The sequence below is a fragment of the Rattus norvegicus genome, chromosome 18 (genome assembly GCF_036323735.1).
Source record: "Rattus norvegicus strain BN/NHsdMcwi chromosome 18, GRCr8, whole genome shotgun sequence".
Classification (NCBI taxonomy): Eukaryota; Metazoa; Chordata; class Mammalia; order Rodentia; family Muridae; genus Rattus; species Rattus norvegicus.
The window spans coordinates 32,572,093-32,587,406 of record NC_086036.1 but is presented as its reverse complement, the minus strand read 5'-3'; the positions used below and the strand labels follow the sequence as shown (position 1 = coordinate 32,587,406).

The following is a 15,314-nucleotide window of genomic DNA, read 5'->3' as shown; positions in this document are numbered from 1 at the left end:
AAGGTCTCAAGTAGGATTTAACTTCGTACATCGAGCTACTGCCCAGGAAAGCACAGGAAAGGCAAACGGCACAGATGTGTCTAGCGGTGACTGCGGAGCCTACCATAGCTACTGAACACCGCCTATCAGATGAAATATTCATCTGTTTATCTCCAGTCTTTAACTTGGAATAATTCCTTTCCCAAAATAATTATAAAGCAATTACTCGCCAGTTTCCCCTTTATTGGTTACTACTTTTACTCAAGGAATAGCAATTACTACATAATTACAGTGCATGGTTATCTGAACAGTCTTAACTCTGCCTACTGACAATACATTATAGTCACCATGGCTCTAATTATATATTCTATAGAGCATAAATATGTAATGACTATGTAGTTACATATTAATAACCCTCTCTCTCCTTTTCAGAGGCCAGTGCAGGAAAATGCCATTGGATTACTTCCCTGTGGCTAACCTGTGGAGTCATGCTTACTGTTCCCTTTGGCTTTCTAGAAGGCAACAGAGTATGAGGGATGTGTGTTCAGTGCTGCCCACCAGCTCTTGATTTCCTCCAGGTTCACTCACCAGGGCAGAGAGGAAACCAAAAGTGAAAAGTAAAAATCATTCTGCTAATTCTCCTTTCTAGCATGTCCTTTTGTTGCAAACCTCCCAACTTTGGCTTACATTCAAGAATTGCAGGTGTGAAAGCTTGGCAGTACACTGGCCGACTTGCCTTCACGCAATCATTTCATACAAGAAGCCTGGATTCAAAGGCAGGGAAGGTCCTGAACCTGGCTTTGAACATAACTTTGCTGCTTGGATTTTAGAACATAATTTGCCAACCCCTCACCCCCAAAATGACCATAGGAAATCAAATCGCTGTGAACTAAGGATTTAACAAAGCTGCCTTTATCAACCATTGAAAATCATCTTTAAGTCTGGAGGTACCTTTCACAAGTTCTGAATTACACAAGATTATGTCATTACATTGCCAAATAAAGCCTATCAAATTGCCTTATACATGGCCTACTCTGCAAACCCAAAAGCAATACATGGAATGGTGTGTGAAGTGCACATAGTTGCAAAGAATGTTTGGCAAGAAAGGGCTTCAAAGACACAGAAGTCAGAAGATGAAGGCCGAGAAGGCAGCTCTCCAGCAGTCACTCTCTGAGAGGTGTCACACTGGGAACAGATTCTGACGTGCACAGATGAGATGAGAATTCAATGAAAGCAGACTGTACAGCAACATGCCCCCTGCCCTGGTACACACACCCTTTCCAGAGACAACTGACCTCGGAAAACTTGCCCTTTCCTGTTTGCCTGTGATGTTCCTGGAGCAGAGATCACTGTAACTTCCTAAGCATCATGATACAGCAGTCAGCCTGCCACAAATTAGCAGGAAGAAGCAGGACAGAGGAGGAGAGAGCCACCAGTACTAGCATTCTCATGCAAAGACATATCGGTGGGGAATTTCAGATCAATTATTACTGACACCTCCAATTATATACCAAGAAAATTGTTCTTGAGTTTTGGGTTCAGGTTAGCATACAATGCATGTTTTAAATGAACAACGTAAATAGTGAGTGTAGTTCCACAGATGTTTTCAAGAAAGGATCAGTGTAAAGCTAAACAATTGGAAGGACTTAAGAGAGGAGAAGATACTGCTCAAATAACTATTCCTACCCACTAATCACATGACACACATAGTATGTTCTTGAGCTATGACAATTCTGTGTAGTATCATTATTTTTGCTTAACATGAGAAAGACGGGTTGAGCTTCGAGAATTCACTTACCCTCAGTTATCCTAGATTGTGCTTAGATTTGCTCTTATAGCTATGTTCTTTCCTGGGGCACTCACATCCAACAACACTTGAGAGCTGGCCATCTAACCAGATTGAGCAGGAAATCCTCTGCCCCTGGTGCCCATTTCTCCTATCGTATTAGCTAGCTCAAAGGAAAATGGGATTTCTTATTTGAAGGAAATTTATCCTGGAATAGATGAGCCATGCCTATCCCACAGGAATCAGATCTTCCCAGTAATTCGCTGCTGAATTGTATCCAAATAGTAAACAAAAGTGCTTTCCTTTCCTCCCCTTGTTGCCATCATCATTCTTCTCTTTTGGTCATGGCTGTGCTAAGGGAACCACTTCAACATGTCTCTTGGCTGTTGTCTTTGCCTATGAGAGCCTGAGGTCCTTAGAATCTGAAATAGCTACAGCTATTATTTTTGAATTGTAGCGTCTAAGAGGAAATGTTCAATAGCTTTAGAGACACCAGTGAACAAATATGTGAATGAATGAATGAATGAATGAATGAATGAATGAATGAGTGAGCGTGCCCATATTTCTACACTGGAAAATACTTTAAAGAAAACCAAGGCTTATGTCTTCATTTTACAGATTTCTTTCCTTGAGTCTTAATGACTAACTTAGAAGCAATTGCAAGAAAAATGTCCCCTCTCCCCCCATTAATACTACCAGCCTCACATAGAGCAAAATAGAAAATGTGCCTCTCTTGAGACAAAAACTTATGGAGGTTGATTTTTTTTGCATGGTTTTTAGCTATATAGGCCATAGACTTGAGAATATGCTATAATTTAACAAGTGTTTTGTATCTATAATGAGACTTCTAAATGTTATCTGTTTTTAGTGCATAAGGATATCCTGAGCAAAATATTTAATATAATGTGGCTCTTGTTATACCATCCTCCTCCTTCTGTACCCAGTAGGATTACACAGCCTGAGGTGGTAGTCAGCAATGAACAGGGTCTATGTATGCATTTGTGGGATTTTAATGTGTTTCTTTGAGAAATACACAATTTCTGTCTCAGCCACTCAAATGCCTGAAAGTAGGGAAAGATGGAAAATGGACTCAACAGTAGTATCAAAGCAGTAATCTGACAGCTTTTCATTCAGATCAGGACAGGATCATTTGATATTGAAAGGGATGTTATTGGTAATTAAGGCTACCATATCCCAAGCATCAGCCTATTAATCTATCTATATTTACAGAACTATTAAACACATTTCTTATGAAGGTAAGAGGCATGGCTTATAGAACAAAGTGCTAGGGAGAACTTCTTTATCATAGCATGTGATGGAATAAAATCCTGTGATTTTCTACTTAAGAATTTCACAATATGAGGAAAAACATAACCCTTTCCTATTAGACAATATGCATACAGGCAAGATTTTACCCAAAATTTTGGAGAAGTCTACAAATTCCTTATGGTTTCATCCACTTCTTGACTCCTACAAGAGTGCCTTGTTTAAAATCCTGCTATAGAGCAGGGTTTGTCAACCTCAGTACTACTAACCTTTTTGGCCAACTGATGTTTTGTCATGGAAAAATGTCTTCTGCACTGTGGCAAACCCAGCATGCGTGCCCTTGCTCACTAGATGTCAAAAGTGCACACGCACACACACACAAACACACGCACACACGCACGCACACACACACACACACGCACGCACACACACACACACACACACACTCACACACACACAATGAAAATATTGCCCCCATTTGAGTTCACTATTCCAGAGGAAGAGACATGAACATCTCATATAAGACAAAACTGACAAATATAACTATTATCATACAACAAGAGCAAGCTGGAAGTTGATGAATAGCAAATGCAGAAGAATATAAAATCTTCAAAGTTCCCCTTTCACTCGATCTATGCTCTTAATTCCTGACAGACATGACTATTCTTTTCACAGAAGTGGGCTAATGAGGACCTGCATAAGACAATCTGCTTCTATTGAAGAGCTTCTGTCTCTGAGCCACCCTCTGACAGGTGTTGAGAGGAAATAATTCTGAAGCAAACACTGCGAGGTGTCTGTAAATGAAAGAAGCGTGTAACCTAAACTGTGAGAAACACTCCCGGAAGGTGTTCCATTTATAATAAGTCCTGTGGATCTGGGCATCTTAGACACCTGGACTGTAGTTTTCAATTCAATGGGTATTTATTGTGCATGACTGCCTTGGTCTCTGCTCAATTTTAAAGTATGGAAGTGGTCACTCTTTGAACCTGAGCCTTAGTTGTCTATGTGCAGTGTGGTTGGGCAACCAGACAGGATCTGCAGACAAGCACTTTGTGAATTGCAGAGGACGGTGGCGGAGGTCTGAACATTTATTCTGTCCCCAAATTTTCATCTTGAACACTGAGTGTTCAAGGTGATAGAATTAAGATGTGGGTCCTTTGGGAGTGGAGTTCTCAGGAATGGAATTTTAAAACCTTTAAAAAATGGGACACGAGGGAGCTCATTAGTTACTTCTAGCATCTAAGGTTATAACCAGAATATCATCTATAAATCAGAAAGCAGGTCTTCACATAGGTGCCAAATCTGCTACACACTTTGGTCTTCAACTTTGAACCTCAAAACAATGAAGAACAACTTTTGGTGGCTTATGGACCTTGTAGGTGATGATCTTTTATTAGGACAGCTTGAAAGTAGGGACATATAGGCCACATGGCCCAAAGGCAATGGTTTCCAAAAGTCTTCAAAAGTTAACACTTCCAAGTACCAATAAAAATTAGATACACTCCCATGTTGTATATGTACTGAGAGAATGAAGTTACTAAATGCAAGCACACTAAGTCATAGTTTTAAGTCATCTTAATGTGCCCACAAGCTCTGAAATGGAAGTTAGAAAAACCTCTCAGAATCTCCAAGCCCCTACTTACTATAAAAGTAAATACCTCTGCCCAACATCAATGAATTCTATTTCGGTAGGCCTGTAGGAGAGCCTAAAACTGTTTGTTTTTAATTATGTATTTATTTCACCATATCTGTACACTGTAGCTGTCTTCAAACACACCAGAAGAGGGCATCAGATTCCACGATAGATGGTTATGAGCCACCATGTGGTTGCTGGAATTCAGAACCTCTGGAACAGTAGTCAGTGCTTTTAACCACTGAACCATCTCTCCAGCTCCCTAAAACTGTATTTTTTTATAGCAGTGTAGGTGTTCCTGAGCTAGTATGAGGATAATACACCCTACTACCAAAATAGGAAATATACCTTTCACAGCATCTAATACAAAGAGAATACAAGGAATTGTGAGTGACTTGAAAGGTTAACCTTAACACAGCCTTACCTCAGTCTCCACCTAGTAAACCCTTATTTGTTAAAGGTCCAACTTCAAACTAGGCCCTCTGTAACCAGTCCCTTATTCTGTCACTTGTCCTAACATCCAATGAGCTGTGAGCATTTGGAAAGATAGAGAATAGCCTAGTTACATCTGGGCAAAGTCTACCGAGACTCTGATAACTGTCCTTAGCACCAGACACATTCAATACCTTTGATGGTCATAGTGCTTTGTATTATACTTCTTTTCCCTGTTAAATCTGTCCCATAAGGTTAGAGCTTTCAACAGAAGGCCATGTATTCTCTTCTCACATCTTCTAAGATAACGTTCTGTGGGAAGTCCAGAGAGAAGGAATGCTTCAGTCCTCTGAAGAAGTAGAAACTATTCCACCTTTACCTTACTTGCCAGTGTCTCCGTGTTTTTGCCTGCTGGTCGAAACTGCAGGGAGAACACCAAGCTTCTTTCATTTTTAACCTCTACTTGATTTCCATTATGCAGGAAGCCTCCTGCAGACCTATAACTGGATGAAACTTGAGATGCCTTTGTTCTTCTTGTGCAGATATGCTAGCACCAGCATTTCCGACTTGACAATATAGCGATGCAAATGATACCAAGTTCATTACCTCGCAATTTATAAAGGTGGGAAAATCTCACTGTTTCATTTTTTAAAAAAACCTAGCAATAGCATAGTTTTATTAGTATTGATGAGATAAAGTTAAAGATGATATTTTATAATACCAATTATACCACTACTTCTAAGAAGTGGAAACTACATGTTTGAAAGATGTCAGAGGTTTCATCTGGTCATCTGATGACATATCATGTGTAATCCTCTCACTTCTTTCATTAGTTGATGTGATTTTAAAATTTCTAAATTCTTGCCTATTTTATAAATGAGAAAATCTTAATGTTCATGTAGTTTTTCCCAAGGTCATAAATGAGTGAGCTAGCAACTGGACAAAGCCTCATTTGATCTACCTACGTAATCCACCACATGGAAATGTCATTTTCACCCTCAAAGCATTCATTCACACTTTGAGTAAGTTACATGATGCAACTGGCTAACAACAAAAACCTTGACTCTGAAGAACTAATTATATAATGTTTCATATATACAGTAGATGCCCACAGAAAGAATGTTCATGTCATTTGTAAGAATGAAATTTCATTGTCTGCACTTCCTCTGCATTCTGAATGGAGAGATTTTTTTCTTGGACTTTTTTGATGCTTAGTTTTAATTCTCACCTTGACACATTATAGAATCAGCTGGGAAGAGGGTTATTACCTCAATGAGAGATTGTTTAGATAGCATTGACCCCTGGTCAATCTGTGGCAATTAGCCTGATTACGTTAATTGTGGTAGGAAGACCTACCCACTGCAGGCGAAACCACTCCCTAGGCAAGAGATCCTGAAATCTATAAGTGGAAAAGTGAGCTGAGCATGAGCATGCATTCCTTCCACTCCACTTCATAGATGCAATGTGATTAACTTTCATAATCTCTCTTTACTGTGATTTTGCCATAATGATGGACTGTAACTGGGAGCTAAGATAACCCCTTTTTCGAGGTATTTTTGTCACAGAGTAGAAAAGAAACTAAGGTGTTTTCATTTACAACCTTGGAGAGGGTGTGAATCTGTCCTCACAAACTAAATTTCCTAATTCTAATCGCAGGCAGCAGTGGCAAACCAAAGGCCACACATAAGAGGAATCCATCCCCTAATCTAAGTGTCATTGGCTTTTGGTACAAGGAACAAAGGACCATTAAAAATGTAGCAAAAGAGGGGGAGTGAAGGAGCTCATGATTACTCTCAACACCTTAAGTCAGAGAGGTTGTCTTTCAATAGGAAGGACACAACAGTTTACTCTTGATAGTACTCTTTTGACATGAACTCTCCCCAACTTCTCTACAGATATGTCTCCGGTCATAAGTAGCTCCTGTCAGTCATCAGCCTCTATGCTGCTATGGGCACTGTGGGACTCTGCAAAGTCAATCATTACTATGCATAGAAACGGATACATTTCTCTACTTGCTCTAACTCAAAATTCTAAGTGCCCAGAAGGATGCTACTCACAGTAAAAGTTTAGTAAATATTGCTAAATGAATGCTTGAGTAAATGATTTCTTTAGTGAGTAAAATTGGCTGCCTTTGTGAAGAATCTAACACATTATTCTTAAAGTTTTCCATCTTTTTACTTCGAGGAAGTTTAAGTTTTTTTTCTGAAGAGAACCATATGTTATCTAAGAGAATATTTTGGAAAGAGGGGCTTTAAAATACCTTATGGATAAGAATTTTGGAACACTGCTTCCCTAGAACTTTTTTTCCCCTATCTCTCCTTACAGACTGAGAGTTGACACAGCTCAAGAAAGAAACAAAAATAATTTGTTCAGATCCAAATATTCAAAAATAATTGTATGTTTACTCATATGGCTGCTTGTTCTCCCTATACATACTTACATGAACTCATGATTGACATACTCAAAGAAAAAAACATATTCCTTAAAATTCCCAGAGCTTCACATTTACAGGGATTCTATGAGCAAAAGGGTAAGAGCTAAAACTGAACAATGTAAAATGCAAATAGTCCAATGTATTATTCATCAAGTAAGCCTGTATGTATAGCTTCTAATCATGTCAGAAAGTTAGAGCTTAATTGTGTTCTACGAGCTCCCAAGAAAGAGGTCAACAGAGATAAAGTTTTCCCCTCTAATGTCTCAGAATCTGTAAAGGCATTTCTCCCAAATAGGCTGACCTCACTAGCCATAAGGTGTTTTAGAAGAATTTATGGGAATTTTATGGAGAAATAAGAACAAGAAGGTCATTCTGGGGCAAGGGGAATAGCTGAAGGTGGGAGCAGGGCTATGTAAGAAAGAGAAAAGGAAGCAAGAAGCCAGAAACTGGATTGGTATTCGTATCACAGACCTGAGAGTGGCCTAAAGAAAAAGAGAAGCTGAGTGAAGAATGGAGACAAGGAGAAATCGTCAGAGACTATAGGAAGAACTGGACACATAAAACAAAAACAAAGCAAAAAAGACAAAAGAAGAGGAAGAAAAAGGGAAGGGAAGGGAAGGGAAGGGAAGGGAAGGGAAGGGAAGGGAAGGGAAGGGAAGGGAAGGGAAGGGAAGGGAAGGGAAGGGAAGGGAAAGGGGAAGGGGAAGGGAAAGGGGAAGGGGAAGGGGAAGGGAAAGGGGAAGGGGAAGGGGAAGGGAAGGGAAGGGAAAGGGGAAAAGGGAAAAGGGAAAAGGGAAGGGAAGGGAAAAGGGAAAAGGGAAAAGGGAAGGGAAGGGCAGGGAAGGGCAGGGAAGGGCAGGGAAGGGCAGGGCAGGGCAGGGCAGGGCAGGGCAGGGCAGGGCAGGGCAGGGCAGGGCAGGGAAGGGCAGGGAAGGGAAGGGAAGGGAAGGGAAGGGAAGGGAAGGGAAGGGAAAGGAAGGGAAGGGAAGAAGGTAGGGGACGGCAGGGCAAGGTAGGGCAGGGCAGGGCAGGGAAGGACAGGAAAGGGAAGGGCAGGGAAGGGAAGGGAAGGGAATGGAATGGAACGGAACGGAACGGAACGGAACGGAACGGAACGGAACGGAACGGAACGGAACAGAACGGAACGGAACGGAACGGAAAGGGAACTATACATGCAGATGTGGGAAATGCAGTTGGATTTTGGGATACCATCCTTATTTGCTATTTGCAGGATTCTAAGGCCCACAGAAATAAGACACTTTCTGACTGAGCCTCCTACTTGTGTTTCTTGTGTGCACTGCCTGTCTCTTCCCACTGACAGCCATACCTTAGCTCATTCCCCAGTAGCAGCCTCTGCTATGAGAGTCTGGTGATTGATACTGTCCAAATGAAGATGACTATCTTCTGACTCCTTCTACAGGCCTCAAGCTGAGATGAGAAGAGAAGGTTAGAGAATTCTTACTTAGAATGTTGTTTATGCATTTGTTTTACTCTGCAAAGTTTTAAGGTCATATAAAAGCAGCTTTCGAGAGAACAGATAGGAAGGAAGGAAGGAAGGAAGGAAGGAGGGAAGGAGGGAGGGAGGAAGGTAGGAGGGAAGGAGGAAGGGAGGGAGGGAGGAAAATGCTTACCTAGCAAATGCACAAGGTAGGACACAGATATGAATGTAATAGAACCCTTTCCGGACTCTAGAGAGTTCTCCATGTGTGACTTTGGGCAATCTTTTAAGTTCTATAAAATTCATTTTCACAAACTGTTCAATGAAGTTGACAAAATCACCTACCTTTGGGATGTCGTGGGGACTAGGTAAGAAAACACATGTAGGGCTGGAGAGATGGCTCAGCCGTTAAAGGCTAGGCTCACAACCAAAAATATAAGAAAACACATGTAAAGAATTTAATAGAGCTGCCCATCTTGTTCAGTTCCCAGTAAATGATAACTATGATTAGTTATTAGACTTTCAAATAAACGTAAGCCCTTGTTCATTATAACACCTTCGATAACATTGTAGTCTAGAAGAAATTTCAAAGTAACATCTTAGTATAACAGGACTTGTGATGAGTTCTATATCTTACTTGAAATTCATTTGGAAATTCACTCTTTTATGATTGACATGTAAATCATATTTGATGTCAACCATAGACTGAACACATACCTTAGCCTAGCCAAGAAAAAGCCCCTACAAGTGACAGAAACCTTATTCCATCAAATGAGATTTTTCAAAATTCTGAAAGCAGAATATTTAAAAGTGATCATTTTAATTTCAAACCAATATCACAATTTATTATACTTTTTAGATGTGATTACATATGAAAGGCAATTACTACAAAATTTGGAATCTTTACATTTAAACTGGCTATAGGTAAGGTTAGAGAACGTAAAATCAATTTCAGTGGCGCCAGGCTTTTTTTGAAAATATATATAAATACTGGAATCTTGAAAGTATCAATGGCCTTAATCAGATTCTTAAATGAGGTGGGGACATATGTGGAAGAGTGACAGTAAGAAAGTTCAAGTTACAAATGTCCAGCAGCCTTTCAGTATCTGTCCTCACAACCGGGTAGATCTGAATGCATCACAGTAAAGTTACGCTCACTTATCCAAAATAAAAACGTGTTGCAGAATTGTTTTGTAAGTTGCAGGATGATGTTTATAATATATGCCAAATATAGGTAACTGTTGCATAAATGGTACATATCATTATAAAATGTAAGTATGTATAAACATAAGTATACATGTCAAAAAATGAATGGAAAGCTTATTTTGAAGAGCCCAGAAAACACATTTCAATGGCTAATAGCGATTACCCATAGGCAGTTACACTGATGTTAAGAGTTTCACATTTTCTTCTTTCTGGTGAGAACAGAAGAGAGAAACTGGCCAGGGAGAGGGAACCCCTCTGCAGCAGTTTTGAACATGTCTCTGCTGGAGGCAGGATGCCAAAAGAGAACTCTGTTCCCTCTGTCTTTGTGTCTCTTAAATATGCACTCTGTCTGTAGGTTCCATGTGACTGTGGAGCTGTAACTAAGAGGAAATGCTTGGACACCTGAACTGACCACCGTTATCAGTCCATCACCAAGTCCCCAGACAGCCGACTACCTGGGAAACCCACTCCTCTATACAAGAGCTCTGGGTTCACTCCTCTTCTTTTGTCCTTTCTCTTTCCTAAGTTCTCTCCATGTCTCTGTCTCTGTCTCTGACTCTATTTCTGCCTCTGTCTGTTTCTCTCTGTCTCTCTGTGTCTCTCTCTGCTTGTCTGTGTCTCTGTATCTCTGTGTTTCTGTGTCTATCTCTATCTGTCTCTCTCTCCCTCTCTCTGTCTCTCTGTCTGTCTCTCTCTCTGTGTGTGTGTCTTTGTCTCTCTCTCTCTCTCTCTCTCTCTCTCTCTCTCTCTCTCTCTCTCTCAAGCATCCTACCTATGTGCTATTATAATGGCCCATTATTTGTCACTTTAAGACAGTCTCATCATGAAGCAGGCTAATATTGATTCTAAACCTGTACCACATTAGTCCTAGCTAGAGATTCCTTTTCAGCTACCATAGTTTTCCAAGTTAGAACACTTTATCTGCAAATTTAACATTCATTGAATCACTTTAAATTTAAGGTTTGTATTCAATACATGCACACACACACACACACACACACACACACACACACACATCAGTTAAACTATTTTCAAGGTATTTTAATGGCTTTTGTAAACCAACCACCAGTATAGGTAAATGTTAAATTCCTTATTTTTGTTATGTTATATTAAAAAAAAATAGGTCACAAGAATGAGCATCTACCTGCAAAGTTCTGCTATTTGCATATATTTCCATACCATTCAGTACTATTAAATTCTAGATACTCCTTAGAAGTCCCATCAGCTTGATAAAACAGCACCTCAAAAAAATGCAGGGCTTAGAGAACCCTTTGGAATACCTTTCACATGGACACATAACACATACATTATTATAGTTATTAAAATGAGGCAGTGATGAGAGCACTTTATACATATTACTTCAATTTTAATGAAATAAAATTAATTCAGCAAATTATGGCAATTTATAAATGAACAGTTAGGTTTAGAGAGTAAAAATTATTTTAAGTCCCAAGGCTATTGTAAAAACAGTGATAGGAACCCAAGTCTTCTCTACCTACCTCTTCATTTTTTCAAAGATTTTATTTATTACTTTTATTTATGTACATGTCTGTATGCCTGTGTGACTTTATGTGTACCATATCTGGGCAGGCATCCATGGAAGCCAGAGGATTTTGGATGCCCTGACACAGCTAGTTGTGAGCTACCTGATACATGTGCAGGGAATAAAACATAGGTCCTCTGTGCTGGGAATAAAACATGGGTCCTCTGAAGGAGCATTGTGTACTCTTAACAGCTGAGTCACCTCTGCAGCACCTCTAGCTGCATTCCTAACTGTCTTAGTTAGGGTTTTACTGCTGCAAACAGACACCATGACCAAAGCAACACTTATAAGGACAATTTAATTGGGGCTGACTTACGGGCTCAGAAGTTCAGTGCATTATCACCAAGGCTCCTAGGAGCATGGCAATTACCAGGCAGATGCAGGGCTGGAAGAACTGAGAGTCCTACCTCTTCTTCTGAAGGCAGCTTGGAGAAGACTGGCTTCCAGGCAGCCAGGACTAGGGTCTTAAAAGCCCACATTCAAATTGACACACCTACTCCAAGAAGTCCACACCTACTACAACAATGCCACACCTCCTAATAGTGTCATTCCCTGGACCAAGCATGTACGAATCATCACACTACTCATTGCATCCTCCCCTCTCTATGTGTTCTAACTTCACACTTTGGCTGGAAAGCTATTAGAAAAGCACTCAGAAATTACACTCAGTGTTCCCCTGTGTTCTCGGACCAGGAGACAAATGGCTAGTAAACAGCCATTCTGGGTTGGTTGTGTAGAGTGAATTCTGAGACTGTTGAGCTCAGCACATTTTCTTTTAGAATGCTCCAAGAGCAGGACCTTTTGTGGACAACACCAAGTCCTTGACTTCCTATAGGTGAAGCAGACAAATACTAGACATTAGACCTGGCCTATAGCTAATTAAAATTCCACCTGGCCTGTTTCCATTTAGTTAGCTAACTTTGTGCAACTCAAAAGCCTGTTACCTTTAGAATCTGAATAGAATGAGAAAAGTCTAATTAAAAGTGAATTCCTGGCTGATTCAGTATTTCTAAGTAGGCAGATTACTGACTTTTGAAGTGAGTGTTGGTATCAGTGAGCAGTGGATATTTGAAGGTTAAAAACACAAGGCTGGGAGAAGAGGATCAAAAACCTATTATTACCAAGTCAGATGAGTTGTCTCCATAAATCACAGGTCACATTTTTATATATGAAAATAACTAAAAAATAAATTTATACTTCTCTTTGATCTGAAATCATAGCTAGCACTGTCACTGAAGCAAATGAAAATAAAATTTCAGAAACAGGGCACAGTCAGATTGCTTTATTGTAAGTTTTAGCTTTTATGATTGAGTGCTCTGTACGGGCTGCACTCAATTTGCTTAATTTTTCCACCAGAGAAATAAAAAATCAATTGAACTATAGGTATGAAAATATATTCAGAGGAATTTGCCACAATGCCCCAAATTCAGAAGAGTAAGCAGGAGAGTGTAGGGAATCTCTGGTGGTCTAGGGAGGGCTATCAGTTCATATCACCAACACTTGGTTCCCAGTAGAATTCTACCAGTTTCAGTCTACACACATGCTCACCTAGGTCACCCTCTCACATCCTTGGTACCACTGCCCAGTCTCAAACAACAAAATCTCCCAGCCTCTTAGGTTTCATTGCTGTGGATCTCTGTAAGTACTGAATATGATCATATTTTGCCTCTGTGCTTTTTCTTGTGCTTTTTTTTTAAATCCTCGAGCAATTACTGTATTTTAATAACAAATTCTTTGTGTTTTATGTGTGTTTGTAATGGCCAATGACTACATTCAGCAACATAACAAATGCGTTAACTGACACATTATCTCTCATGGAAAAAGTACTTAGATTCCTTAGTGACTTTCATATACACATTACTGTATAACTAGTTACAGCAAACCTATTGTACAACAGATGTCTAGAGTTATTCTTTTACCAGAGTTTCCCTAAACTCCCCATGCCCAAGCCTCTGATAACTACCATTTAATCATGCTATGAAGTCAACTTGTCCAACAATAAGGAGATTCAGTATTTGTCTTTTCAATGTATGGCTTATTTCAATTGAACCATATTATAAATGGCAGGATTTGCTTCTTTATCAAGGATAACTAGTATTAAACTGTGAATGCATATCACATTTTCTTTAGGCACTTACTTGCTGATGGACTTTCAGACTGATTCCATAATCACAGATATATTGAACAAAAGTTCGATGAACACAAGGTTCTATTTGTCACTTGATTTATTGATTTCACATTTGGATATACAACTAACAACAGAAATGCTGAATCATAGGATGGCTGTTTTTAATATCATGAGGAATGTCTATCTTGTTTCCCACAATGACAGCCCTTGTTTACCTTCCCATCTACAGTATGTAAGTGTACCCTCTAACATATCCTCACCAGCAGTTGCTTCCTTTCCCTTGATAGGTCATTATGGTTTTAATATGAGTTTCTGTGATGACGAATGATGTTGTCTGATCCTGCTTCCCAAAGTTTCCTTATTACCTTCTTCCTTGAGAATCATCTTCAAATCCTGAATGCAGCTTACTAAAGCATTCACAAAGTCCCGCCATCCCTTCCCAGAGTCGGAATGTCCACGTTGTCCTATAATTGTCCATGTTTCTCTCTATGCCTTGGGGTCCCTTTTATTGTTACTCCTGCTGTGATGAAGGTCCATTGTTCTAAGCCAGGTTTAATGTCAAGCACATAGGAAGCTTTCTGAAGAAGAACTGAACAGAGTTGCAGAGGCCTTTTCCACTTTCCAATCTATTGGCCAGTGCTTCCAAGATGGACTTCCCCAACTGAAAGCCATCTAGTATTGCTGTCTGCTGAGTAGCTAAGCCTCCTGGGAAGCCACCCTAGGCATGTTGGGCAAAGGCTGCAACAGGAGCTGATGGCTATCATGATATCTGGTGACAAAACAATTTCTGCCTTCCTGGATCAGTCAACTTTCCAAGTAGATAGGGACCATGCATAAAGCAGCTGTCACAGTATATGAAGATCCAGGGGATTAAACTCTCTAGAGTTCCCCAGTGCCAACCTTTTTAAATACACCCACAGTGAAACTCCTCAGATCTGCTACCACTGTAATGGTAACATCTGACTGGATGTCACCAGAAATAAGTGGCCTACTCTGTATGATGCCAGGTCCAATATGCTCGCTATCCAGAGCCTGCTAAGAGAACCCAACATTGATAGTTCTTTGAACACTCATTTTTCTGAGCTTTGGGGAAAAATCCCACAGCTTTTAAGAAGTATCCACAAGAAATCTATTCAAAGTCAGTCTCACTTCAAGAGCCCTGATCTGTGCTGGCCAGCCTCTCTCTTATGCACAGTCTTTTTATTTTTTTCTCTAGATGGTTTGTTCTTCTCTTAATGTTTGTAGAGGGTTGTGGATAATGACCTATAGTCTTATTTTGTTTTATTTCTCTTTTTAAATTTTAAGTTAGATCAAGCCCTTATAGTACATATTAAATAAGTACATTTTGATTTTTTATTATTACTTTTATTCCTTTTTACAGCCCAGTCATTACTCCCTCCTGATATCTATCTACCACAGTTCCTCATCCCATTCCTCCTTCCTCCTGTCTCCTAGAGGATGACTCTACC

At 39.9% G+C, this 15,314-nt stretch overlaps 1 protein-coding gene and 1 pseudogene across 5 annotated transcripts in view; one reads left to right on the top strand and one right to left on the bottom strand.

Moving 5' to 3' along the window:
* Kctd16 (potassium channel tetramerization domain containing 16) overlaps positions 1–15,314 on the bottom strand; it is a 294,623-nt gene that overhangs the window by 124,522 nt on the left and 154,787 nt on the right. The gene's annotated exons all lie outside the window — the stretch shown is intronic.
* Positions 14,599–15,008, top strand: Ube2c-ps3 (ubiquitin-conjugating enzyme E2C, pseudogene 3; annotated as a pseudogene).